Raw genomic sequence first — 14,080 nt, forward strand, 5'->3', positions numbered from 1 at the left:
CGTGAACCAGAACAAACCATTTCTTGCCATTAAACATTATATTTGCTTTATGTGCAATGTCACCATAACAGTAGCCTTATTCCTGACTGGGGTTGACCTAGTAGTCTTGATTAGCTACACCACACACCAAAATCGTGTAGTTAGCACGCTTCCCTCAGGTCAGGAGAATGTTTTATTAGCCAGAACTGAATCGCAGGGAGCAATATTTGGATTGGACGTTACATTTCCAGTGTTGCAAGGCACCACTTATTAATAGGTTGTTCTATGTTGATCCAATTTTTTTATCATCACATCTCCCTACACTGGAAGCCTGGTTTTCAACGTGGCTGGTATCAGAGTTTTAACTGCCTGTTGTATAAACATTCCCTTGTGATTTCCTGTTTTAATAATGGTTGAGTTTTCACAGAAGGTCACCTTTAACGCTGTGCTTATACACCAGAAGTCTACTATACGGTTAAAGACTGGGGAGGTGGCCTTTGGACTGCTGGCGTGTGTCAAGTCTCTTTAGGCCTGGCCATCTCTCACTGGACCATAGTGGAACAGAACAGGAGAGTAAACAAAAGCAGTGACTTCGGGTAAAAACATTTGCACACATTAATGGTCTCTGGAACAATATGAGAAAGGGAGAGTGTGTACCGATGCACTCTTCTGACATTTTTTTTTTTTTGGAATTATAAATTAGAATATTTTACTATCTTGGGGATGAAAGAAATTTAAATAAAATGTAATTTCCCATTTCATTAGACGTGCAAAGAAAACCTAAACTTTGTGCGGTTTCCCATTTTTCCATAATTATTTCTACCAATTCAAAACAAGAGAGCTTTCAAGACAAGCTCTTAGTAAAGCCTACAGCTATTGTCTTTATTCTAGACAGACAGTGGTGAAAGTACAAAGCAGAAAAAGAGAGAGAGTGAGAGATATGGGGAAAAAACACCCACAGGACTCAATGAAAAGCCAATGCGATTTAATGAAATACCACGGTATACTGATGCGCGCTAAAGCTTGGGAGGCCCTGGTTCCATTCTACGCTAACGGCTAGAAAGGTTAAATAATTGGCAGTCACATTGAGTCAGCATTACTGTTTGTTAGCTTCATGAATATTCTAAGGAAACACAGTTTACTTAGCGTGTCAACTGAGTCGTAAATTGAGCGCAGTTTCTCTTGCATGAAGCGGTTGTTGTCAGAGAACTGAATCCATAAGGTCAACCGATGTGCTCTATATAAGGTAGTCATTTTTAAATAATACATGAGGGCAAGTCCGACGCCACTCTCTTTTGCTCATTATTTCACTTCGTCGTTTATGTTAAAACATTATTGACCATTTTGTTAGAAATGTCCTCCATCGCCTCCAGAAACCTCAGCAGACTCCGCCCACCACAAATTGAAAAGTGTCCAACAACGCTTTTCACGACTCGGTTCAACGCACGAGGGCCTTGGACATGAGGACAGGAGCAATTAGACAAATAAGAAACATCCTTTAAATAACACCCTTCCGAGCGGAAAGCAAAGCGGTGTCCCACAACGCGGTGGTAGAGGTCAGTGGAGATACCACCTTGGCACAAGATTCCACCCGCTGGGAAGTGAGCATGGTGGCACCTCATTAAATCCAACACGGGCACGGTGAGGCATCGTCGACACAATGTGACACCTGTCACGGTTTGTTCACATGGCTTCAACCACGTCCAATTACCAGCGGTCTAATTTGGTTAGGACTCCAGTACATACAAATGATTGGAGTGTGGAGGTCACAATGTGAGATTGCAGCATGTCTGCCTAAATTCCCGGGAAACAATTTTTTCGTTGTTGGAAACTGATAACAAATGTAGGCAATTCCTCATGTCAACCATTCCATGGTGCACTGCTCATGGTGCACTGCTCATACTGTATGTTGGCAGTGCAACTACGTACGGTTTGGACCGGACATTTTTGGCAACACGTGGAGTTTCTCAGTACATTCACTGGTTCTATAGAATGGCCAGAATACATGCAGATCTTCTTTAAAAAAAAGGGGAGTTTACTACACTATAAGACCAACACATAATTACTGGTTTTATCCATATTTTGAATTAAGCCTTTAGTCCTTTCTTGAGGTTTCCTTCAACACAGAATTATTGTTGATGCGTCTATCAGAATATTTTTTACAACTTTCCCAGAGTGTTGTATTAATTCTCAAAGCAATCAACCAATTACTTGTAGTTCTACATTTGGGTACAGCAAGTAGCAGGTGAAAATTTTTCCTGACATATTTTTTAAGATTCTTTAGTATGTGTGCTGTTCAGAAGCAATTAGTAGTTTTTTTCCCCCTTTATCTCAGTTCCATCCAATCTACCCTCTTCTACAACATAATTTCTATTTTTTAAACATTCAACAACTTACAAGAAATGTTATACATGGTGTCAGTTTAGGGAATAATACAAAACAATCAAAATATAATTAGTTATTGTATTCATGTTGTATTCATATTATTATATATATTATTTTAGTTTTGTATTGTTTTCTCCTTTAGTGTTGTATTTTGTTGACAAAATATTTTTTTCCAGAAATGTTGGTTTAGATTTTAGTTTTAGTTTAACACTTCCTTAAAAAAACGATATTCCTCCTTCGACCTTTTGGACTGAATTTCTTGCAGAGAAAGAATTGGATTCCATTTTGTGCCCCTTTTCGCTGCCTTTCCTTTTTGTCTAGTCCACAGTCCTCCCAACCAGGCCAGCTCCATTTATCATGTTGCCATGTCAACAGAGCCTGCCCCCTTCTTTACTGGAAGCCATTAGACCATCTCTGCGTCCTGGTGGCCAGATTGCATTCTGGCCATGCTCCAACATTTATCATCTTTTGTCCCCAACTTTTTATCTCCACCTGGCCTGCACTGAAACAGTCCCTATCAGCTGCTGGCCTATGCAATGAAACGCTGGGAGGTAACCTGAACTAAATAACCTAATTAGATGTACAGCAAATGGGAACATAGGAGGAGGAAAACACACAAAAGCCTGGTTATGGGTCCTCAGGCACCAGGGTATGGACACAATCACAGATGGGCCGTGGAGGAAATCGGGGTGGTGATGTGGCTCTATGCCCACCCAGACTCCTCCAGATCCCTTTATTTATAGTACACCGTAACGTAGGCTCTTTAAAACTAATATTTGTCCTTTATTGACGTAACAGACGTTACATGAGTTCATATTTGTCATCAGAGGAAAACAACAAAGGCCAAGGATTCTGGCCCTGTGTTCTGTGTTTTCGAGGCACAGAGCAGCCCTCCAAGATAACAGTTGCACGGCCAATCCATGACTAATGAGTCTATGTTCCAAATCTATCCCTCCCCATCTTTTCTACCTCTTTGTCTCGCTCTCAGTCTCTCTCTTTTTCGCTCTCATTTACTTTTTTTATTTATTTTTTAATCTCGGCTTTGATGATTCTCGTTAGGTCTGAAAACGAAGAACACACAGGCCCATGATTATCAGCGTTGTGGAGCCGATTGAGTCAATGCGGGGGAAATAAAATGTCCGATGGGCATTAGCCGGCGATTATTAATCCATATCATGCTGAGGATAGACAATTTAATTAACAACCGATCAATATTCCCCCGATCGGGTAAACAGTTGTACTGCACTCAACGTTGGATGGATCGGCTTGGCCAAGAGTAGCGTGCTGAAAAGGTCAGGGGATGTAACCCGGGTACTGCAGATTGGTGCAGGAGTCTTTGACCTACCATGAATGAAAACAAGTAGGAGCATTACTGTTGTCTGATATGGATGAATGTGAAGCAAACAGGAAAGCTAAACGCTTTGTTCCCCCCTGCTGTCATTGTAGGGAAGACTTTTGCTATAGTGTGTAAATGGTATCGTTTCCTCCCAACTTTGATTTCTGCTTGTTTTCAGTCTGCATCCCTGGTATTAATTTTCGATAGCAGGAAATTCTCCCGACCCTCACCACAAACACCGATAATGTGTCTCCTTTGGCTTACTGTACGTCAACATATAAGGACATTTGAAACTCTGTCCCATATGGCTCTGTCCCACAAAGCTCAGTCCCATAAAGCTCTATCCCACGAGGCTCTGTCCAACAAGGATCTGTCCCACAAAGCTCAGTCCCACATGGCTCTGTCCCACAAGGCTCTGCCCCACATGGCTCTGTCCCACAAAGCTCCGTCCCACAAGTATCTGTCCCACAAGGCTCTGTCCCACAAGGCTCTGTCCCATAAAACTCTGTCCCACAAAACTCTGTCCCACAAAACTCTGTCCCACAAAACTCTGTCCCACAAAACTCTGTCCCACAAAGCTCAGTCCCATAAAGCTCTATCCCACGAGGCTCTGTCCAACAAGGATCTGTCCCACAAAGCTCAGTCCCACATGGCTCTGTCCCACAAGGCTCTGCCCCACATGGCTCTGTCCCACAAGGCTCTGCCCCACATGGCTCTGTCCCACAAAGCTCCGTCCCACAAGTATCTGTCCCACAAGGCTCTGTCCCACAAGGCTCAGTCCCACAAGGGGTCTGTCCCACAAGGCTCTGTCCCACAAAGCTCTGTCCCACAAGGCTCTGTCCCACAATGCTCAATAAGACTATGTTTAGTCGCACAGTTAGTCACACAGTTATGAAGCAGTTCATAAGTAACTGTCTTACAAAGCAAAATGAATCCTTGTGACAAACGTAAACGTGGACATGAAATGTCATCTCCAGGTTTAGGATTTTGTTGTCATATAATCTAAGATGAAGGCATCCTTTCCTTTTAAGTCTGCAACTTTACTTCACACTAGCATCTATCATCTTCGCTGTTACGGTGTTGGAGACTCATTTTAACAGTGTATTTTTGTGAAGAGCCCAAAAAAAGCCTTATGGATTTCAAAGACTCGTCTCAATAAGCCAGTCAAAACAAAGCACACTTCACTTACAAGGCAGCTGGCTCCCCCTAAAATCATTCACTTCTTCACTCCGCTGTTTTTATTTTGAGATAATAAATAAAACAGGAATTCAGAAACAATCCTGGGGATCCCTTTAGTCTTTCTGACCTTCTCAGAGACGGAGTGCGCTTTGGGTAAGACCCAGCGGATTTGACAAGTGACTGGTTGTCTTGGCCTAGTTTTCCCACTTTTCCACGGGATCAGAGTATTATTCTAAATCCAGGGGTTCACTGTCACATGCCTGTCATTCTGCAAAGCCATTAGATGACGGTGCACCGCAAAAAACACAACTCACACTAGGATTTGAACTCAGCTCAGCCCGATGAATGCACACATTTGTTTCTATCCTTGTCAGGTCCTTAAGCCAGACCCTAACCCAGAATGTATGTTAGCTATCCCCTGGCCCTAAACCTAACCATAATCTTAACCCTCATAACCTAAACATAACCTAGTCCTGATGCCTAACCCTAAACCTAACTGATAATGCCTAAAAGTAACTCAAATTCTAACACTATGCCCAGATGTACATTGTACCCTAAAAACTTTGTGGGGGACCAATTATTCAGGTTTTACTATACTTGTTGGACATTTGGGTCCCCACATGTACACATAGAGCTGAAGCACACACAAACACACACACAAACACACACACAGAGGAACCCAAATCAATTGTTCTGTCTAATTTCAAATAAGACAGGACAATCATTTAAAACCTGTTAGTTAGTCAATACATCAAAACCAAACATCTTATTATTACTTCCTGTACAAATTATGTACGCCCTCCGCAAACATCGCTTGACTTTACCCGTCTCAATAACACTACCAAGCAGCCATGTTTATGGCAAAACAACCGCTCTGTCAACTGATTCAAGAGGAATCACTAGGTCCCTCTTTTTCTAAGATTGGAATTTTAAAAGCAATTACAGCAGACACCTTTTTTTTTTTTTTTTTTTTTTTTACAATTTCATTCTCCGCCAACGCCCTACGTTCTCCGTGCCACAGTGTTAACGCGTAATCATCCTCAGCCTCTTTCCCGATGCGCCCCTCCGTCCCGCACTCCCATAGCCCCCCCCCCCTCCCCCGGCTGACGCGCGGAGGGAGGGAGGGAGGGAGGCCGCCTGCCTGAGCTCCCGGCGGCCCGGGCCCTGACGGCTGATGGGCGGGTAATCTGACTCATTCAGCATCCTTCTCTCTGGGGGCTTACGCGGTTCCTGGCTCTGCGTGCCTGCCACCGCGCCGCTCCGCTGCTCCCGGGGCATTCTCCAACCCATTAGCATACATTACATAGACTCCTGGATCACCCAGGGCCCGTGTGTCTGTCGTCCCCGTCTCAGAGTGGGGGCCACCGGACATGCGGGCGGTGTGACCCATCGGTGACCTCTGGATCATTCCCCGACAGATGTGTGAAGGAGCGAGATTTGACCTTTTATGTGAGGGGCTTGCCACATGTTTCGTGGGAATGAATGCCTGAGTCTTTCTGTGTGTGTGTGTGCCTGTATACAGTATGTCTATGGCAGTGTTTGCGCTTGGTTTGTGGGTGATTACTTATGGATGTGCGGGCGTGAGCACTGCTGAGTGAGTATTATCCCATGTGTATGTGTGCATGTTGACCTAGCGGATCGGGCTGGACCAGGCTCTCAGATTACCCAGTATCTGTTGGCTGCGGTGGAGGTGCTTTGCAAAATGTAGGGTCTCCCATGCCTGCATTCAAAAAACCTTGGTTCAGTCGGAGGGCACTCCACCACAGCCCATCAATCAAAAGCCCCTGGTATCTCTCTTTCCCCCTCGCTCGCTAGCTGGCTCCGGCTATTTACTATGGCCAAACCACAGCTCTCTCTGGGTACCAAGTAATCATTCCACTAACACTCTGGCCCTGTTTAACCGGGCTCTCTGGTGGCCTCTTGTTCTTTTTGCTCTGGTTAAGCAAGTTAGTCTCGTTGAAAGGCTATCTTTCAAACGCCCGAAACATGACGGAGGTATCAGCCGTTTCTTCAGACATTCACACGACATCTCCCTCATAATGATATATCAACATAAAGAAACAGATGTGCTCTGCGGAAGAGCTTTCAGCATGAGCAATTAGCACAGGAGAAACGTCTATCTCCTAGCCAAAAAAAAGAATATGAACAAAACTGTCCAGAAAAAAAAGTAACGCCTTGACTACATTCCCAAAAATGCTCGAGCATTTGGAATGATTTAAACACCCGTAAACAAACAGAAGAACACAAGCTGCCGTCTTAGCGGCTGACAGCTGGCTAAAGGCCGTCATTCCCGCGCGCGGAAACACCGACGCAGCGTCTCCGCCTGGCTCTAACGGCAAAACCGCTGCCTTTCCTTCTTCGGACGGCCCCTCATGAATAATCATAGAGAAAAAAAAGGGCAGGCGAGCCAATTACAGAGATCCATCATAATAAGGCAAGAGATCATCATACGGGCGTTGAATGCGGAGGGAGCGTGAGGAGACGAGACAGCAGAGAGGGCTCTGATTATGCACCCCGCCCCCCCACCACCACCCCCCTCCCGCTTTCCTGGGGGACGGAAACAGACAGTGAGAAAATCTGATTTGAATGTGTACTTAAAGAAATCTGTGTAGGCACAAGACCTGACATTATCGGCTCTGTTCGACAGCTGCCCTTCCATATGCATGAAGGCATCTAAACACAGCACAGGGAGACGTGACAGACAGAGAGCGAAGGAGAGAGAAGGAGACAGATAGAGGAGATAACGCCTTGTCCAACCAGACAGTGCAGATTAACTCTCCTGCGTTGTCATCACCCAAACGCTGTCCTGCACTAATCACCTGAACTTAATATTAAATATTCATCGTAAGTATGAGTGATGGCGAGGAGTGGACAATTAATTAGCCTGCAAAGGATGATGAATAAAACAGATGTCCCCCTCAGAGGTAGGCCCTGGAACATCTTTGAGATGGGGCGATCCTAGTTAGGATTTGATCGATGCCATATAAACATCTCATCAGTGAGGTGAATTAAACCACGGTGTGAGAGTATATCCACCATACACTGGAATGTGTCCCGCTCATTTGCAGTAACACACAGTACACGACAGTAAAGCCCTAAAAGTCCCCAAACCGCAAAATGCTCTTGGGTACGTCGAGGCCGGCGAATAGCCTTGAACCACGCTCTTTGTAGAGCACGAGTGCGTCGCGTTATCGGGAGAGAAAAAGCTAGAGAGCAAAACGTAAAAAAGGTGGAATAAGAGGCAGCGTGGAAAGACAAGGCTGTGAGAGAGAGAACACCCACTAACACATGCTAACCCCAAGAGGCTGGGTTGTGGTGGTGAGGGGGTCGGGAGCTGTTAGCGTTATAGATTTCAGCGCTGGATAGAAATAAGTCAAATGGTATAGATGTGGCCTTATAACCCGGTAGCAGAGATAGCCCCGGAGCACTTCACTAAGAAGCCTTTATACCATTAACCTCCCCTTGGCCTGTACGTACTCTCTGCTGAGATATACATTTGCTGTAGTGGGAGTGGTGAAATGTGCCTCCCCACGCCTCAGAGGCCCCCTGACTGAGAGCAAAGAACAGGTGCCAGGCCTACCCCACACACAGTGGCATGCGTGAATGCGCTATCTGTCGAGTATGAACAAACACACACAAACACTCACACAGAGGCACACATTAAGTCATTCCAACAGCAATACAAATATATATATATATATATATATATATATATATATACACACACACAGTGGATATAAAAAGTATAGACGCCCCTGTTAAAATGCCAGGTTTTTGTGATGAGAATGAGATAAAGACAAATCATGTCAGAACTTTTTCTACTGTTAATGTGACCTATAATGTGAACAATTCAATTGAAAAACAAACTGAAATCTTCGAGGAGGAAAAATGAAAAATAAAAAACTTTTCAGTCAGGAGAAGGGTACAAAATAATTTCCAAAGCATTAGATATACCATGGAACACAGTGAAGACAGTCATCATCAAGTGGAGAAAATGTGGCACAACAGAGACATTACCAAGAACTGGACGTCCCTCCAAACATGAAAAGATGAGAAGAAAACTGGTCAGGGAGGCTTCCCAGAGGCCTACAGCAACATTAAAGGAACTGCAGGAATTTCGGGGGAAGTACTGTCTGTGTGCTACATGTGACAACAATCTCCTGTAGTCTTCATATAAATGGGCTATGGGGTAGGGTGGCAAAACCGAAGCCTTTTCTTACAAAGTGAAACATCCAAGCCTGGCTGTATTTTGTAAAAAAAGAAAAATCAAGTCCCCCAAAAGCACATGGGAAAATGTGTTATGGTCTGATGAAACAAAGGTTGAAGTTTTTGGTCATAATTCCAAAAGGTATGTTTGCCGCAAAAACAACACTGCACATCATCCAAAGAACACCATACCCACAGTGAAGCATGGTGGTGGCAGCATCATGCTTCAGGGCTGTTTTTCTTCAGCTTGAACCGGCTTTAGTCAGGTTGGAGGGAATTATGAACAGTTGCAAATACCAGGCAATTTTGGAACAAAACCTTCAGGTGTCCGTTAGAAAGCTGAAGATGAACAACCCAAACCACACATCCAAATCCAAAAAGCATGGCTTCACCAGAAGAATACTTTTTATATCCACTGTATACATACACACACACACACACACACACACACACACATACACACATATATATATATATGTGTGTTTTGAATGTTTTTGTGTAGCCTACTCTTCCCAAAAACCTCTGGGGTGGTGTTTAACTGGCTTAATGTATAGTTAGCTACATTAGACTAGTCATTACAACGCTAGACACATTCCTAAACAAAGTACCCAATAAACGACATACCATTCCCAACCTTTTTTGTTCACTCTGACCAGAGTAGGCACATATTTTCAAATGCTAAACTACCAGTTAACATGGAGACTCAGATATGGTAAAGCCCCTTTTACTACCTTCATCAATTATGAGAACATTTATTACTGTCTACTATGCCTGTAACAAATGCTTTCTACAGTCTGATTGTATAGGAATGGGAGTTGAAAGGCAATATAATTGTTTTTCTATGTTTTTTTAATAGCTACAAAGTTTTTCGAAAATACAATTGACAAATAAAATCCATATTATGAACATCGTAAAAGAACTGCAAATATTAGCACAATACAAATACAGAAATGAAAGAGGATTCATTTTCCATACTATCCATGTCCATGTAAACTTGCTACTGTGATTACTAAGGCACCCCCTTCTCAAACTGGCATAAAGAAAATGTATTTGGCCACAAATAAAATGTCAGAGATGGGACAGCCTGTGTCATGGGTGTGACTTGTTTTTCATAAAGATGTTCCAGAGATTCTGGGATGCACTCATGGCTCACATTCTGGGCTCTGCCACATTAAGTGATTACACATCTTGCGCTAGCATGTATTTTTCATGTCAAGCAAAAGCTCTTCGGCGTGGTTGTTGGGAACATACGCCTTAGGCTATTTGGACGGCTTCTATCAATGTGATTGCTTACTCATACATACAGGCTTGGAGAACGCAGGTATTTTAGAACTTTCAGATGTGGCCATGCATCGAACCACAGGCAGAGGGGCCTGATACAATCTGGGGTGGTTTTCCCTCCCGACTCTCTCCCAGGTGGCTTTTGGTTTTGTCCGATGGTTAGATAATTTCTCACTATGTGCAGGTTGGACAAAACCTTACCAAGGCCAGAGTAATGTAGTAGCTGACTTAGGCCCGAGAACCAGAGACAAATATTGAAATCTTTAAAACAAATATTTTAACTTTCTCTGTAAAAGCAAAAAAAAATCTCCACAACACAAAAATAAGCAACCTGGCATTTTTTTCCCAATATTTTTTTTTTTGATTCACATTTTACCTTTAATATTACATTTAATAAATTTAATATTGTCCATCTGTGAATGTCTTTTTAAGCATATTGTTTGCAGTCAGGACCAAGTTGTTTTTAGTTATGTTCGTTTATTATTGTCAGAGCACCCACTCATTTTGGCCATTTGCGTGGTCGTAAAAACATATAAAGATCCTTCTAATGGCTTGTCGTGTAAATCACGCAAAATTGCATGACATCCGCTTTAAAAAGGTTTGTTTTTTTCTTAAGCATGCAATAAAAATGCCTTTGTTTGACACCGAAGATCAACAAGCTATGACACTATGCAGAAGTACGGAAGCCCTGAAGCCCAAGAAGGTAAACAAAATAGAAATTGGGCCCAAAGACTAAGTTAATCTTGAACGACTGAGTACCTCACCTGAACGACTTAGCTAAAGAAATTAGTAGTAAATAATTTTTATATACATATGTTTTCTTTTTTTTTATAATTAGTTCAAAAGGGGATACTAAGTCGTTCAAACGAGATACTAAGTCATTTGAATGACTTAGCAAAAAATTATTAACAGTAAGAAAAGAAAAATCCATCTTTTGTTTTTTATTAAGTTGTACAAACAAGATACTAAGTAGTTCAAAAATAAATTCTATGGGCCCCCAAATTTTATTGCTGCCTTGGGCTTCAGGGCTTCCATACAGATCTTATTAGGGTTTTATAATAATGGGGAATTTTCTTTAAAAATAAACATTTCTCCCACAATGTTTCATGACATTTTCACGTTTTCTCAGATATTTTTCTAATTACATTATATGATTTTAAATAGCACTTCATGTTTCACAGAAGATGTCAGAAATGTTTGAGAAGAAAAAACTGAATTTTCTCCAGGATATGAACTGTACCTCTACTGTATCTCTGAGATGGGCCTCATTGAGGACTGAACACCTGCATAATGCCTGCATTTCATAGCAAAACATACTGTAGTATTTCATTTTGATAATCCAAAGTTCAACATAATTTTTCTTTTATAAGCTGAAGAAAGAGTATTTTATACAGCTCTCGCCTTTTCTCCAGAATGAAGATGGGCCTCAGGTTCGACAACTTCTGAGAAAATCTAAATCTGTTCCAGATAACAAAGAGATGGTATTAACAAAAATACATCAAAAGACACAACTAAACAACTACATAATAGCATTTGGTTTAATAAAACATACTAATATTGATAATTTCTCAAAAAAAAAACTATATAATATATGCATTTAATCCAATAGTCCCAAAGAACCAATCTATGAATTGCTCTGCCACTGTAGTGTTGCAATGCAACAGCTGCATTGTTACAGGGTACTGGCAAAGGAGGGAGTCATCCGCTTCATATGCAGGCATGCTAAACGCCGTGCCAAAGCCTAAGCCGGGTAGATGCAAAACAGCTGCCATTGTGTTTGGCGCACCGGTTGATCTCGGCATCAATGTGTTCTTACTCAGAGCATCCAGATAAAATATTGGTTTATTTTAACATTTTGGGGGGAGATATAAGTCAAACCTGAGGTAAAATCTTCTAAAATGAAGAACTGAATTTTGAGCTGAGTGTTTTGTAAATGAGAAAACATAAGGATTTATTTTCCCCTTCTTCTGTGGCAAATCTGCCAAACCTGAGGTAAAACCTGTCCGAAATAATTTCAGTCAAGACAATCTGTGAGTATTTTCAAAAGTCAGTCTAGAGAGTTCACCGTTTGGGTATTGGATTTATTTGGGTATTGGATTTTTGTGTGAAGGAGGATTTTTATTTTGTCAATACCTTTTATCTTGTATTTGAATGCCTCAGAGTGACTAAATTGCCCCTCCATTATCAAGTCAATGTGTCTTGGAGACATAAGTGCACTTAATTACAGTATGTGGATCTGAGCTATGAAAATACATCTGTATTGTAAGTAAAACTTCACTTTCTTAGACTTTGAATGTGTGTGGGAGGGTCAAGGAGCTTTGGAAAATGACTTGACCTCTGTATAGCACATGGCCTAAATAGATGCCCAAATTAAAGCAATCCGTAGCTAGGCTAATATTGTGAAATGGCAGACTGGGAGGGGCCTTCAACAAGACAAAACCCTTGATAACATTTTGAATGGACACAATAACATTGTGCTTGGTTATAGTTACATTGCATTGTAATCAGCATGTTATGTTATATCTGTTATTATACAATGTTTATTGAGGATATTTGTACACAGTAAAATGAATACCAAAATATATTGTGTTTGAAACTAATTGTATAATTTTATCTATTTCACACCTTGATTACATTAAGATGGGATTACATAATTACTTTTTTTATTTGTTGGAATACTTATATACTTAAATATTTCTTGAAGAAAAACTTCAGGAAGGGTGTAAAACAATTTCTCCTGCGCGATGACTGTGACATTTCTTTGGAGCAGTGTACGGCAGAATGACTAATCAAATCACAGGATGAATACAATTACTTGAAGATGGAGCAAACTTCAGTATTTTTATTTTTTTTAAAGAAATATGTTATTGTGTAATGTGTGGATGGATGTGACTGTGCGATTGTCTTTAAAAAATCTGTGTCGCCTATGTGTGTTGAATGCGGAAGTGGAATGGCACTGTGACGGTATGAATATCAATACAGTTGGTAGCGGAATGGACTCAATTTAAATTGAATTACCATGCAGGCAAATTAAGGAGAGGGATTTAATTTGAACTGTTGTAAAAATGCTAATTTCAGAACAGCCTGGAAGCCTATATGCAAATACAATACTATTTTACAATAATTCACATTAGTGTAGGCAAGCATTAAACACACAATTTACAACTCCCTGGCACCTGGAGAATACAGTATCATTAAGTCTTAGAGTGTGAATGGATGTGCTTGCCTTCTGGTAGTCCTAAGATCATGTGGCTCTGTGGATGGATAAGTACAGCATAACATAGTGCCTCAAGTTAACGATCACTGACATACTATATGCACTTAATTAAAATCTATCACTTTCCAGAAGAAAAAAAACGACAACTTTGTCGAGGCTCAGACAAAAGCTGCGGGGTCGCAATAGTCACATTGCAGAACGTGCGATTTAGTAAGGTAAACATATATCAGTCTATAATATATATTTTTTTCAAATGGAAAACCAGGTATTATATTTGTCTGTTTTAAGGTAATTATTATAATTTTAAACATGGTTTGTTGCTGCACTTAGTTGACATCCAGGCTCGCGCATGACGAAATGATGAGCGAGGAACAGGCAAAAAAGACCGAAATTGAGAATTTGGTTGCAAAAAGAAATGCATCGTCAATTACATGGAAATATTTCGGCTACAGACAGGATGATGTTGACCAAAAACAGGCCTTTGTCGAGAGTGCCTT

General features: G+C 41.5%; 1 protein-coding gene across 41 annotated transcripts in view; it reads right to left on the bottom strand.

The window, feature by feature from the left end:
- The window catches only part of LOC105020620 (protein tyrosine phosphatase receptor type D), a 464,512-nt gene that overhangs the window by 111,829 nt on the left and 338,603 nt on the right, over positions 1 to 14,080 (bottom strand). The window lies entirely within an intron of this gene.

The sequence above is a fragment of the Esox lucius genome, chromosome 24, assembly GCF_011004845.1.
Source record: "Esox lucius isolate fEsoLuc1 chromosome 24, fEsoLuc1.pri, whole genome shotgun sequence".
In the NCBI taxonomy this organism is placed as follows: Eukaryota; Metazoa; Chordata; class Actinopteri; order Esociformes; family Esocidae; genus Esox; species Esox lucius.